General features: G+C 41.8%; 1 protein-coding gene across 1 annotated transcript in view; it reads left to right on the top strand.

Annotated features, from left to right (window-relative positions):
- Positions 1–15436, top strand: part of jade1 (jade family PHD finger 1) — a 136051-nt gene that overhangs the window by 18342 nt on the left and 102273 nt on the right. The gene's annotated exons all lie outside the window — the stretch shown is intronic.

Consider the following 15436-nt stretch of genomic DNA (forward strand, 5'->3'; position numbering starts at 1 on the left):
AACAACGTGATGAGGAAGTACCACAAACTAACTCACTAGCAATGCTACCTTGTATAAAAAAAGGTCTCCTAACTGACTGTTAGACTCCTCCCATCACTGGGATTCATGACAGCCTATAAACCGACAGCCAAGCTCAGACAACAACCCACCAGAACACCCAGTACCCACCATGTACAAGACAAATGTGGTTTACAAGATTCCATGCAAAGACTTCATGAAACACTACATAAGACAAACAGGCAGACAGCACAGCCGCACAGTGGTTAGCACTGTTGCCTCTCAGCACCAGGGACTCTGGTTCAATTCCAGTCTCAGGCGACTATCTGGGTGGAGTTTGCACATTCTCCCCGTGTCTGCGTGGGTTTCCTCTGGGTGCTTCAGTTTCCTCCCACAATCCAAAGATGTGCAGGTTAGGTCATGCTAAATTGTCCATAGTGTAGGTTATTAGTCAGGGGTAAATCTAGGGCAGGGAGAATGGATCTGGGTGAGTTACTCTTTGGAGAGTTGGGTGTGGACTTGTTGGGCCAAAGGGCCTGTTTCCACACTGTCGGGATTCTAATTCTACAAGATAAACAAGCAATCTGCATCCACGAGCCATTAAACGCCACGACCAGCTGTCCTTAGTAGCCACACGCACAGATGATAAGGACAACAAATTCGACTGGGACAACACAACGATCATAAGACAAGTCAAACAGAGGACAGCCAGAGAACTGGCACTCGTTCACGGACTCCATTAACAAGCACATAAACCTAGACCCAATATTTCTCCGGGGGGTTGATGTTGCGAGGATAGCCATTCTTGGCGAACAACCGGAGTCAGCAACCAGAAGTAGCAGGAATGAAACCAAATAACTTTCGGAAGAGACAGTGCAGCAGTAGTTCACAGGAGGCTCCAGAGCACTAAAGATGTCACCGAGACAAAGCGACAAAAATTCCCAGCGCGATGGACAAACCCACAACTATAACAAATACTTGTTGCCTGTTCTCCTGGTGTTATTTTCATAATAAAGACAATGGCATTAAAAACACTCTTTAAATCACAATCCAGTGTAACTGGCACAATGCGATAGCACATCTTCAGTCTGAGACCCAGCAGATGGCTGTAAATTTCTCTGTTTGCTCATCCTTTTTAACGTGATTTTTAAAAATTATTTTAACATTTAAACCTCTGCGTTTAAGTTATGTGTATATTGTTGACAGCTTTCTTGACTCCTGTCATTCAGGAGTGAAGTGATCTCTTTTGGATCTAAATTAATGCTGAATAACTAAATGATCACATCATCATCTCACAGCTTCTCTTTATCTGAATTAATCTTTAAAGATCCTGCTGATTTTTTTTTCATCGAGACTAGAAAATGCAGGAATGACCCTGATATCTGCTGTTGAGTGTAACTCCATGCTGGGAGCCAAGAGTTGCAAAATTAACCTCCATGTATCAGATGCAAGTGGGAGTAATTGTTGGCTTATAACAGCAGTATAAAATCTGTTGAAGATTCAAAAGAGTTCCTTTCTTCTTTGCTGTGTGTCAAAGCATATAATAATTTCAAGTGCCGTTCATAATCTGTTCACTTTGTTTCCCATTCACAGTTAAATATATATGTTCAGAACAACCTTGGTTATCCGAACATCAATTATCCGAACAAGATTCTGTAAATGCTTCCTTTGTTTATGATCAGATCGTTTATCCGAACAAGCAGTTATCTGAACACAGTTCTCCCTGCCCCGTCTCGTTCGAATATTCGAGGTTGTTTAATACTTGCTAACTTTAGGATTGCTGCTCTGAGGTTTCTGCTTTGTGCTGTTGATAAGATTTTGGAATGGCAAGGCTACCTGGATGAAACAGCTGTAATGGAGGGAAGTGTGATGGATGTTGGGAGTGTGAGAGTTGACATGTATGGAAGTTTCCCTTGGGGCATAAACAGGATTGAAGATCGAGGGTTTATGCTGCTAATCTTGCATTGCTGAAGTTTGAAGCTTGTGATGAAATCCATTGCCAGCAATCAGCGAAAATGTAACGTGTAGGGTACAGTCAGTTCCAAGAGTTTCTAGGTGGCAACATTTCTGCACAGCAGTGGGTGAAGAGGCCACTGCAAGGCTTTTAGTAGGTCACTCAGGGAAATGTAAGTGGAGGGGAGGTCACTGAAGAAAAGTTCAAAGGTCACAGGCAGGTCTGAAGGAGGAAGAAAGGATGGAGAGTGCAGTCATTTCTGCTATAATGTGGTAGTTCTGTTCTTGTGCAATCCTGTGTTATACGAAAATGGTGTAATAGGCGTACCATTTAAACTAACAGGGCTGGAATTGCATTACAATCAATACACGTTTTAAAACTTTGCTTGAAAAAGTGTCCAAGTTCATCAGTAGTGTTATAGTGAATTTGTGTTAACGAAATGCGTGTTATAGCAGAACGACCTGTAGACTCTATTACTGATTTTTAGCTGTAATGCTGGGAAAGCAACGGGATCATACAAATTCTACAAAGGATGAAGGAGTTGGATGGCTCCATGCTGCAAAACTGTGGAAGAAGTTCTAGGCATTAGACAGCTAAGTGTTGGAGTCAGAGCTCAGGAAATCCTAGGAGCTGGGAAGGGTTTAAAGAAAGTGCTGGAAAAGCACAGCAGGTCAGGCAGCATCCAAGGAGCAAGAAAATTGATGTTCCGGGCAAAAGCCCTTCATCAGGAATTCCTCATTTCCCTGAAAGGCTTTTGCCCGAAACATTGATTTTCCTGCTCCTCAGATGCTGCCTGACCTGCTGTGTTTTTCCAGCACCACTCTACTCTTGACTCTAATCTCCAGCATCTGCAATACCCACTTTCGCCAAGGGCTCAAAGGAAGCCAGTGCACAGTTAGTAGATCAACATAACTGAGGGTGAGCGTTGAAAAGTTCACAAGCAGAATTTACAGGATATAACTGAGCAAGATTGGAGTTTTAACAAGATCCAGGTGTACGACTGACTTGACAAAGTGTGATATTTGTGAGAAGTTGGAGTTGTGCCTGTGGGAAAGAACACTTTTTCTGAATCCAGGCATGTGTTGATCCAGGAAAGGAGAGTGATTGTCCAGAATGGGAGTGATTGTCAAGGCAGGCCATGACAGATTGGCCCTTGATGGGGAGTTTTAAAATTAGAGCGTCAAAAGGTGAAGGATGGTGATCCTTTTGAGAATTTAAATGAGATTTGATGACCTACAGTTTCATTAATGTCTGGGGGAATTGCTGAGAAATCCGTGGGATCTGTCTTGATTGTATCTGCTATTTGATGTGTGCTGTGAGGTTTGGTCACCGTCTGTTACCACCATGTGTTATTTCTGGATGTGAGGCATACTTTTGAAATGTATTGTAGTCTGTATTGTAGTTCTAACATTCTACGGGCAAGTTTACGCTTTGTTCTCAAAAGTGGAATCTGTTGTTGCTTTTTTTGTGTTAGAAGTCCCTTGGATCTGCCACTTTGAAAGAAAAAAGTTACAGATCCTTGTCCAGACGCTCTGTGACAGGATGGTAACAAATCAGCTGCCTGGGTTTAGAAATGTTGGAGGAAGTGGGGTCCAGTGAACCTCCTGATGTTGGGTTTAAGTATTTGCTATGGGCCCAGCTACCTGCTAAAAACCAGTGAGTGCAGCAGATGATATTTAAAACTGTCTTTGCTCCTCTTTAGCAGAGTGCTGGCTTTTGGCTGTCAGTGACTTTTTCTGAATGTGGACAGAGGGAGAATGTGTAAGGATCTTACAGAGGTTTATAAAATCATGAGGGGCATCGATAGGTTAAATAGACATAGTCTTTTCCTTGAGATGGGGGAGTCATAGGGTGAGAGGGGAAAGATATAAAAGAGACCTAAGGGCTAACTTTTTCACACAGAGGGTGTTGCGTGTATGGAATGAGCTGCCAGAGGAAGTGGTAGAGGCTGGTACAATTACAACATTTTAAAGGCACCTGGATTGGTATATGAATAGGAAGGGTTTACAGGGATAAAGGATATGGAGTGGGTGCTGGCAAGTGGGACTAGATTGCATTGGGATATCTGGTCGACATGGATGAGTGGTGAGTGGGGGGTGGGCGGGGGGGTTGGGGGGGGATGAGTGGGGGTGGGGGGGGGGGGGGGGGTGGGGAGGTGGTGGTAGTAGGCGATAGTGGCAGTACTGAAATTGCTCTTTAGGAGGGCCGGCACATAAACAATGAATCAAATGGCTTTGATGCAAATTGTAACAATTTCATGATTCTTTAGTGAAGCTTTGCAAGAATTGTACATACAGGACAGCAATATTTGGTAGCCAGTGTGAGCTGGCAGTATTTAACTCTGGTCTGTGGGGCGCACAACTGGACGGGGTGTACTTTACTGATGAAACCAGTGAATTGTGCTTGCTTTTCCTGTTTTCTGAATCTGGGAAGTAACTCATGGCTAGTAAACGAGCAAGTGGAATTTTCCAGTCCTGGTTAGGACTAGTTGTTTTGATTATCAGAGGTTGCAGAAATAGTTGGCAAGCAATGAATGCGTGGGAATATGATACCTCTTGGGGGATGGAGTTTTCTGGATTGGCTGTGTTCTGTGGATTTTTAAAAACATCTTTTTGGAACAGGATAAATAGTTTATATAAACTTCGGCTAGACCGGGGTACTTTCGGGATACAGCCCTTTTTACCAGTCTGACTAGTCAAGTGCCATTAATCGTGGCTTATTAATCTGAGCAGCGTGTGAGACCACTCTGTTTTGATGACTCTCAAAATCATGTTCTCACAGACACTCGCTGATTAAGTCGATCCCCTTTATCAAACACGAAATGCTATACTTGGCATTTTCCCGGCCCACAATGCAAGTTTTGTTTAACTGCCAGCTTATAACTAAGTGTAAGGGATCAGAAAGTGGGAAGCAGGTAATGAATGCAACCTACATTTCAAAGATGGATGGGAGTTTAAGACCCACTTTTCATCAGCTGCTGGTGCCATTTCCAAATGGCGACCATTCACCCGCACCACACTGGCATTTCACTTTTATACTCTGTTTATAAGTTGGCCCTTTTTGTTTTTTGGAGGATGCTTCTGGACTTCAAAGCTTGACCTGCGTGTTGACATCTACGGTATTTGAAGAATGGCATAAATCTCAAACATGTTCAACTTTGAAAGTGCATGGCTTCAAATGAAAAGCCCAGCCGAGGTGAACTGACTTATTGGGCTACGGTGAGGAAGTGTTTTTATTTTCTCCTTCTGCTAAGTGACAGTCTGGAGGATGAATTGTACATAACTCATTGAATAAGGTTCTCCCGATGGTCCTATCATATTTTCTGTGACTGAGTGAGAGTAAGATAGATATAGCTTTCTGGATTTTGAAGGCATCGGATGATATGAGAAGAAAGTGGGAATATGATGTTGAGATAGAGGATCAGTCCTGATTCTGTTGAATGGTGGAGCAGGCTTGATGGACTCCTAGTTTCTATGCGAATGCAGTTAAAAGCATGTAAGTCTATGAGCTTGAATGACTGCAAAGATAAAAATAGAATATATCTCTTTGCTGAGTTACCAGATTAGATTAGATTAGATTTCCTCCAGTGTGGAAACAGGCCCTTCGACCCAACCAGTCCATGCCGACCCTCCGAAGAGTAACCCACCCAGACCCATTCCCCTCTGACTAATGCACCTAACACTACAGGCAATTTAACATGGCCAATTCACCTGGCCTGCACACCTTTGGATTGTGGGAGGAAACTGGAGCAAACCCACGCAGACATGGGGAGAATGTGCAAACTCCACACAGACAGTTGCCTGAGGCTGGAATTGAACCCGGGACCCTAGTGCGGTGAGGTAACAGTGCTAACCACTGAGCCACTGCCCTCTTCTTGGAAGGGGCAATAAATAATTAGGATTCACCTTGTACAGTGAAACATGCTACAAAAAGCAGACATGTAGGTAAGGAAGGAAGGCTTGGGTTTATGTGATACCTTTCAGGATTTGTGGACACTGCATGCAGTTTTCATTGGGAAGAGCAAAAATAGTTGCAATATAGGAAACATAGCAGCTATGTCTGTTCATCGCAAAGTGATGATGTGAGACAGTGTGTGAATGTGATGTCCATTGAGAGATAAACATTAGCTAGATGTTGTGTGAAGACAGCAATAGGTTTGTTTCTGCTTCCTCTCATGTTGAATAACCAGCTAGTCTTGCTGCCTGCAGACATGTGAAGAATGGTTGGTTGGAATCAGGAGGGAGACTCCGTGATTGCAGGGACGACGTGGCAGAGTTGTCAATGACTGAATTAATATATCATTTGAGAACTTACCTTTTGGTCCTGTCGTAATGACACTCCTGTGTACTAGAGATAGTTATACAGATGTGTATGGGCTAGGTTTGATTCTGGGCCTGTACTCAGCTGGGTTGCTGTGTTTGGACTAGGAAGAGGGCAGTGGCACTGTGGTTGGCACTGCTGCCTCATAGCCCCAGGGACCCGAGTTTGATTCCACCCTCAGGCAACTGTTTGTGTGGAATTTGCACATTCTGCTTGGGTTTCCTCCGGGTACTCTGGTTTCCTCTCATAGTGCAAAGATGTGCTGACTAAGTGGATTGGCCATGCTAAATTGTCCCGTAGAGTCCAGGGATGTGCAAGCTAGGTGGATTAGCCATGTGAAATGCAGAGTTATGGGATAAGGTAGGGAGGTGGGTCTGGGTCAAATGTGCTTCAGAGGGTTAATGCAGTCTTGATGGGCTGAATGGTCTGTTTCTGCACTGTATGATTCTAAGATGATGGACCTGTTTGGTTTTGCATTCCTGACTAATTCAGTGATAACAACTGGACAGTATGCTGTACTAACATTGGTTAAGCACAGAATCTGTGGGAGTGTGACTCCCATCTTTGCCAAACTAGAGATTGTGGCTGCATTTACAATTAAGAAAGCAACCATGGAGAAAAGTTGAAGACATATCTTGGGAAATGTTCTTTTATTAATTATGAATGGAAGAGACTTCTAGCCTATAAGCCTTGATACGGGATCAACAAAATAAGTGGAGATGCTGCTTGTGTTTTGTTCTAAATTTAGAATTAATCTTCCTCCTCATCTCCCAACTGAGAGAGTGCGTAAGCTGCAGTAAGGAGGTGAGCTTTTCCATATTTTACATCTTGTTCTGTTTATTACATGCGAAAATATGAAGAAAGAAGAATTATAGGGAGAATTTGTTTTGTGTGTTACAATAGAGTTAAATACCTTTATCAGTTGCAAGGTACCTTTCAATGTCTTGATTTACGGAAATCTAAGTACAAAGGCTAAGTCTTTATCTTGAGGAAGGAACAATGAAAATATCGGGGGCCTTATTTTCCAATTTTGGGAAGCTGTTTTTTGAACTTTTTTGCCTATAGTGTTTCATGTTAGTGTTGTATAGTAAATCATTCTCTTACCACAAGCTCAAGGCATCAACCCAATTTGGAAATGAAGCAGAGTGATGACGCTGGCTTCTTGAGTTCCTTAATGTGCTTCACTGGAAAAAGTAACAAAAAGGTCATTGCTTGCTGCTGGCATGGGAGAACAGAAAGTTAAGGCTGTGACTGTTTACCATGTACTGTACATAGAGAAGTATTGGGCAACTGGATATTCTGTGAGGTTCCATTCTATTTAGGGTGACCATTCTACTTGGCTGCTTTGATGCCCAACTAAAGTCTCTAGGGGCAGCAGATTTGGGGAATTCTAGCTTATGCTCCCAGGAGCATTGGTGACCAGTCAACTACTGACCATGCCGTCTTGACTAGGCTAGAAGCTGGCAGGATCGGAAACGTGGGCACAAACTTCAAAGCCAAGTGTCACGTTTACAAAATGGAACCGTGAAAATCAAACAGTGCCACATGGGAGAACTTTGGGAGTTTCACACAATGAACTTGTGATCGTGTCTCTATTCATCAATGCAGGAAGTTGCAACAACTTCAAACTTACTCTGTCCTCTCCATGTGCAGATTGGCTGTCCTTAAGTTGACATTGGCTGAATGACAAAAGTTATGAGAAAAAGCGAGCCCAGACAGCCCTGATGTAGAAAGGGATGGAGATGAACGGCTGCATTGGACAGTTGTAAATCTTGTACAAAACTGAAAAGAAGTTGCTAAGAGCACAAAATTTCACAAGAATATTTCACTTTGTGTTTGCTTCCTTGGAGTGGTAAATGTTATGTCTTGTTCCTCTGCAAGATGATGTGTAATTGTATAATAATGGTCTTCATGCTTTTCAGGCTTGGCGGAATTCAGGCTGAGCTTGTCAGTGTCTCTCTCTGAGTGGTCAACAATGCAGTGGCTGTGATGTTCCTGATTTCCTTTTTGTGCACCCCCGCCTGCCTGACCTTGCATGTAATGCTCACTGCTTCAGTAAGTTTTATGTTGAAAGTGGTTCTGTTGACTGGTTAGCCCCAGCGCTTTTGCTGAGCATAATCCAATGCTTGAGCCATTTACTTGCCCCCGGAGGAAAAGGCATTTGTCAGTGTGTCAACTCATTCACAATCACTTAACTCAGCAAGCACTGGGGACAGATTGAATGTTCAGAAAGGTACTGTCTGGACAGGCTGGGAAAGCTATGAGTTATCAGTCCTGTGCTGGAGAAAGAATGGCACAACTTTATCAGAGTTACTTGCCTATTTTAATATGTCTCTCTACTGAGAATCCAAGAATCCCTACAGTGTGGAAGCAGGTGATATCATGTCCACATTGACCCTCAGGCGAGCATCCCACCCAGACCCACCCTCCTTGTGACCCTTGTGACCCTGCATTTCCCACGGCCAATCCACCTAGCCTGCATATCCCTGGACACTAAGCAATTTAGCATGGCCAGGCCACCTAACCTGCACATCTTTGGACTATGGGAGAAAACCAGAGCACCCATGGAAACCCATGCAGACACAGGGAGAATGTGCAAACTCTACATGGATGGTCACCCGAGGATGGAATCGAACCCGTGTCCTTGGTGTTGTGAGGCAGCAGTGCTAACCACTGAGTTGCTGAAAAGAATGATTGCAGTCAGAACATTGACCAACCCTGCTGGTGTTACACTTTAAACGTTTTCTTTAAATTGTGGGAGCACCAGTGAAGCCAGTTATCCTATGCTACATTACAGGAGACTTCAGTTTATACAGTTAAAGAGCAGTGCCCTTGTTCTCTAGGTATGAAGTTCAGTGAACGAAACAATTGCAAGGGAATTAAAACCAGCTTGTAATGATGGCCTTGAGTATTAATCTTGAATTATTTGGCTGACAGGGTTATGAAATGCACCTCGCTAATTGTGTAGAATAATAAAACATACGTATGGGTCCTTTTGTTCTAGTTTAGGGGTGAGGTCAGTGAGTGCAATCAGCTGATGTACTGCCATAAGGTGAAAGCTGATTTCAACCCCACAAATATTACATACTCATTAATTCCTCACTTTTTAGCTAAAAAGCAGTCACAGAAATGTTATTTTGACACCGACTGTATAAATAGTATGTTTGTACTAGTTGCTTGTGGAAGGAGCCGAAGTTAATTAGTGCAAGTGAACTGATAGTTAACCTGAGGCTTGGAATGGTTTTTGAATCTGTATGGTCAAATCATTTAAGATGGGATATTTCTTAAAGTACCAAACACTACAATTGATACAGATATAAAATAGGATTAAAAACATTAAAAGTGCCCTGGTGATAGAAACTGGAATTTTATGTTTACATTACATTCACATTAAATATTATGCGTTATATACAAAAGGTGCAGATATAATCTCAAGTAACTGTGCGAAAGCCTGAATTTCATTTTTGTAAACACTAATTTATCCTTCAGATGTAAATGAAAAGCAGAACATGACTGAAAAGATCTTTGGGAGGGCCGGGGGGTTGGGTGCACCTGAGGGGGTGATTAAACCCAGAGTAAAGAGCATCAGGCCTCTCAGATTTTCTTCATGCCACAACAATGTGGTTTACTGTTAAAGTGTCCTCTGAAAAGGCTGAGCAAACCACTCGGTTGTCAAAAGCAATAGGGATGGGCAACACATTCTGACCTTTATCAATGATGCCCATGATAGGATAAAGGAAAAACATCCACACTGTACCTTCTCAAATACTGTGGTATGGAGACAACATCACATGGCTTAATTAAAACTTTATATCATCCATTATTTGCATTTTACTAATTAATCCCAGTGCACTGTTCACATTTTAATGTAGATAGGCATTGGACTGATGGTTACAATATCTAGGCAATAAATCTCAAATTGTCATTTCCTTGGTTCTTGATAGGATATTCAGGGTTTTAAATTTTGACCATAAAGATGGTTGAACGCATTTGAAGTTAAAATCCTTTTGCACAAAAAATGCAATGGGAGGAGTTGTAAAATAATTTCTGCTCTTGACCGATTCAGTGTGTCTGGTTTAAAGGCTTTTAAACAGCTACGTGCAATCCAGGCTTTTTAACTGTCAATTCAAGCCAAAGTGTCACTAACAAATTATAGTTAATTTGGCAAACAACTGCTTTTGTCTTGTTTCTTGATAATTGGATTAGCTTTATTGTCACATACTTAAATGAGTACAGTGAAAAGTTTGTAAGTTGCCTCTTGCAGCACCATCTTGGGTACAAAGGTTCCGAGGTATAATCGTTAGTTACAAAATAGAGAAATGAAGAATAAAAGTTACATTACAGCGATACACAGTATAACCAGAGGCCAGAAAGCCAAGAACCAAAGTTAAAAAGACAAACGTCACAGTCTCTTTGCAAGGTCTCTCCACAGCAGGCCAATACAGGGGGCCTCTGTTTGGTCTGATCACTGCATCACTATCCCTGCTCCGCACTGGGCCACTGGTCACTGCTGTCCTCACTCCAGCTGCTGGTGTCTGTCCTGACCCTGCTTCGGACGCTGGGAGTCGGAGGCTGGGACTAGGTATCCCAGGCCAAGAGAAGGGAGGAGAGAGGGGGAAAAATCCCCCTCCATAATTTTCTTTTCCTTCACAGTTTCCTCTTTCACCTTCTAACACGTACCCCCTCCTTCGATCGACCTTACATCTTGGTGCTGCTTCTCTTCTGGGGTGCTGAAGATTGCTGCTACCTCTGCTGTCACAGTGTGCTTTGAAAGGGTTGGTAAAATGTAGGGGAAGGAAAAAGAAAGACTTGTACTTGTATGGTTAAAAATTGCACAATACCAGGTTATAGTCCAGCAGGTTTATTTGAAAATACAGAGGAACCTCGGTTATCCGAATTACACGGGCAAGGAGTATTTTGTTTGGATGCTCGAGTGCCGGATAACACAGTTTAGCCAAGCATCGGGACCTTGCGATCTTGTTTGGATAATCAAATGCCGGATAATCAAGGTTCCTCAGTACAGGCTTTTGGACTCTGAAAGCTTGCAGTTCCAAATAAACCTGTTGGACTATAACCTGGTGTTGTGTGATTTTTAACTTTGTCCACCCCAGTCCAAATGCACCTCCACATCATGCATTTGTGCAGTTCTTTTTGAGACTATTGTAGTTTCAGTGTTTTGCACCTGGTTAAGTACTGTTGTTTTAAAAGAGTGATCCCTGTTTTAATGTAGGAAATACAGCAGTAGCTGCCAGCTCCTGCATTGTGTGACAATGACCAGCTAACATTTTTTTTGTGCAGTGCTGATTGAGCGCTAAATATTGGCCAGGGTATTGACAATAGCTTCCCTCCATAAGTACATGAATAAGCAATGTTTGGAGGGATATGGACCAAGTGCAGGCAGTGGTGACTAGTTTAGTTTGGGATTCTGGTCGGCATGGACTGGTTGGAGCAAAGAGTCGGTTTCCGTGTTGTATGGCTCAATGACGAGGGTGTTGCATTCTGTTCAGAAAAAAGTCCTGCCTTTTCCAGTACTTATTCAGCAAAGAGTGTCCAAACCTTGGGAATGATTAAGAGTTATTAGTCAAATCAGGAGATTTGAGCTAGAGAGGGAGTTGCACTGACTACACTCTAATTGTCGTAGCAAAGTTTGGGTGTATTATGTTGTTTATTTGAACCCTGGAGGTGAGATAGGAACCATGTGTGTTGCTTCCAGACATCCCTTTCTTGTTTTCTGTGTCTGTGGCCGCTGTTTATTTATTGTTGTTGATGTGATGGGACTTTGACACGGCAGCTTGCTGATTAGTTTATTGATGCTATCTGCTGTTTATTGAGATGTTGTCAGCCCAGTAAGTGCCCTTGTAATTATATTGTTGAGAAGAGCCCATGTTTGGGTACTTTTGAGTTTATTTTACTGACAGGAAAATTCAGGGTGCTTGGGGCTTGGATCTGTTTGTATTAAATCAAGTAGGTCGCAAGATATGTTTAATCACTTGAAAAATCTTTACAGTGTCAGAAGATATGTGAATGTCTGCTGATGTTTCTGTCATCTAGTGCCACTCCCCCTCCCCTTTATAACTTCTTATGAAGTCACTATCCATTTCTCCTTTAAAACAATTTACAGACATCGTTATGCACTGAAATGCTTCATATTCTAGTTGGACTGTATGCAGATATTTTATCCTCTCTCTCCTTTGTACTTTTCCCATACTAAATAAACAATCTAACAACATTAACCTTTTATTGCAGCCTTTCAAAATCTTGGCAGCTTTATATACATTGTCCTTTTTCAAAAAGACAGATGAACTGTTTTTATCCATCACCTCTGCAACATGCAAGTGAAACTATTTGGCATTATTTCTATTTCTATTTCTATTTCATCTGTCCCATAATCTGTCTTGTATTATATTGTTGAAGATTGAGGCAAAATGCTTCACCAAATGCCATCCTTACTGCAACTGTTGTTGCTTTCTTGGGATGTGAACACCACTGACAAAGTTGTTGCCTGGCCCTAATTGTCCTTGAACTGGTTGACTTGCTAGGTCAGTTCAGAGGGCAGCTCAGAGTAAATCACATTTCCGTGGGTCTGGAATCCGGTGTCGGCCAGACTAAATGAGGACAGTTGGGATTTCCTTTCTGAAGGACATTGAATATGTTTTGCTGTATGCTAAACATCCTCAAATTTGTGTTATAAGTAAATAATCTGTTTTATTCTATTTTATCTCAATTTCTTTCGGATAATAAAATTCTACTTTATTGTTAAAACAAAATCTGCAACATTGTATGCTTCTGTTTCAGTGAGAGACCACCTCATTCAGAACAAAAGATAGTATGATCCATCAAGCCAGCCTTCAATCTGGGATCTTCTTTGTCCGGCAATAACAACAGCTGGGGTTATAACACTGTGTGTCCACATACAACTTAAAATTGCATCAAATAACTAGTTTTGAAACTAAGGTTTCAAAGGTATGGAATGTTAATAAATAAAGTAGGGCTAGACGGAGATGGCTGGACAGGTGAAATGTCACAGTTCAGCATGTGGGAGCTTCATGTCCATCATTTACTGAGGCAAGTCTTCAAATCCGGATCTATTTAATACTTAATTGAATTTATATCCCTCCGGTAGCCTTGGTGAGACTTAAGACCAGAAGAAATAGGAGTGGAAGTAAGGCCGTTCGGCCCATCAAGTCCACTCCGCCATTCAGTCATGGCTGATGGGCATTTGAACGCCACTTACCCCCACTATCCTCGTATTCCTTAATTCCTTGCAAGATTAAGAATTCACCAATCTCTGCCTTGAAGACATTTGACGCCCCGGCCTCCATTGCGCTCCGTGGCAGTGAATTCCTTAGGCTTTGAACTTGTTTTTCCGTGGTACTAGTTCTGGCCCCTAGAGAACTAGTCCATATTATTGCAATAACGTTATTGTCCTCCTACTCTCCCTATGTTTTGAGAGTGAAGTAAGATGGCTGGTTCTTAAAATGCCGGAACCTAAATTTGCACTTGCCCAGCCTCAATGACTGCCATGCCCCTGCAAAAGACTTGAAGAATACTCTTACCTACACATGTTCAGTTCTATGCATTTCAAGTTCAAGCAGCTGATCTTGTTCCGACATTGTGTTGTTTTTTATTATCTCTCTGTGCATTCTCTCAAATTATAATATTACTTTTCAGTGACCTGTTAAAATATTCAGGTGGAAATGTCACAAAAAGCATTTTCAACATTTAGCCTTGCAATAGTCAGTTAGTGCCAATGGCACTAACTGACTATTGCAAGTTGCTAGATTTTGTAAATGCTTTTTATTTGATTTCTGCAAAAAGTGTTGTTTTCCCAAACTCTGTATTTCACAATGACTGAGACTGAGTCACTTAACAGTCTTGCACCAACAAAGTGAGGTTACGTGACTTGTGCCCTGTACTAAAATGATGCCCTGCAAGAGCTGAATAATCGTTTCACTTTGAGAAGCTGAATTTCCAAAACTTTACCTGCCACGTCGTCTCAATCCGGGACTGGTGGCTGATCTTGCTAATTCATCGCTGCAGCTCCAATCTACTGAAATGACTGTGTATCTGGAAATGACGTACTTGCACCTTCCCATTGCCCTAAAAGATTTGGGAATTTAAGAATAATACTGGAACTAGGCAAACTCTTAAAGATCTGCTGGTGTTCTTCCTGAAGTGTGTATTGTTTGTTGAAATGCCTGAGTGAAAATACATCAGGAGGCATTTCAAAATGGGGAGAGATTGGAGAGTGAAGAGCATCATACAAGCTGCTTCAAGAATTTGAGTAGAAGCACTTCAGCATAGCAGCATAGAGAGAGATGATTGCCACTCGAGGGAAAAATAAAAGTGCCCTAAGGTAGAGGAGTAAGTTGACAGGCATTTTTATGTATTCTTCAGGGTCATTTTGTTTGGGTTTGAGTTTTGGATTCTGGCTTGGTGGCATGTAGGGTTTCCTGTGTGTCTGAAATTGGTGTTTGACTTCTGGGTATTTCTGTGGCCGTGGTGATTTCTTTTGGAAGTTTGAGAGCGCTTCTTTGGCAGTTTTGAGAGGTTTTGTTTACCTTGGATTTTTGTAACTTAACAGGGTGGACCATTGTGCTTTAGGAAATTTCTGGACTAAGTCCTTTTTTGAGTTTGGGAGAAGTACCCGTAGCTTAGCGAGAGAGGCTTCTTAATGTTACTTTGGAGCAGCTTTGTGAAGTTCTGGAATGGAGATGGTTGTTTAGAATCTTTTCTTTGAAAAGAAGTGAATACAGCAAAATAAAGTTACCTTAGAGTAAGTAATTCATTATATCCCAACACTTGTCATTTGGGACAAAGCCCTGAGATGGTTACTTGAAGCTCAGTATGTTTAAACTCATCCTTCCTGGATCATTATCCACCTACCGGTATTTCCAGTTGATTTAAGTACCCAGTTAATTAAAGCCATTTGAGGTGTTAGGAATATATATTTTTTTTCTTGTGTGAATTCTGTGCTTTGGGCTCTGCACAAGGGATTTTCTTTTTGAATTTGTAAAGGCGTGTTTTGGAATTAATTGGATAATACTTTTACTGTGCGTTTAAAAATCTTTGAATTATTTTTATAAGTTTGGTTCATTCGGTTTTCATTTTTCTTTTGTTTAATAAACTTTTATTGTTAAACAACGTCTGCAGTGTTGCATGCAT

Source organism: Chiloscyllium punctatum, chromosome 14, assembly GCF_047496795.1.
Source record: "Chiloscyllium punctatum isolate Juve2018m chromosome 14, sChiPun1.3, whole genome shotgun sequence".
Lineage (NCBI taxonomy): Eukaryota > Metazoa > Chordata > Chondrichthyes > Orectolobiformes > Hemiscylliidae > Chiloscyllium > Chiloscyllium punctatum.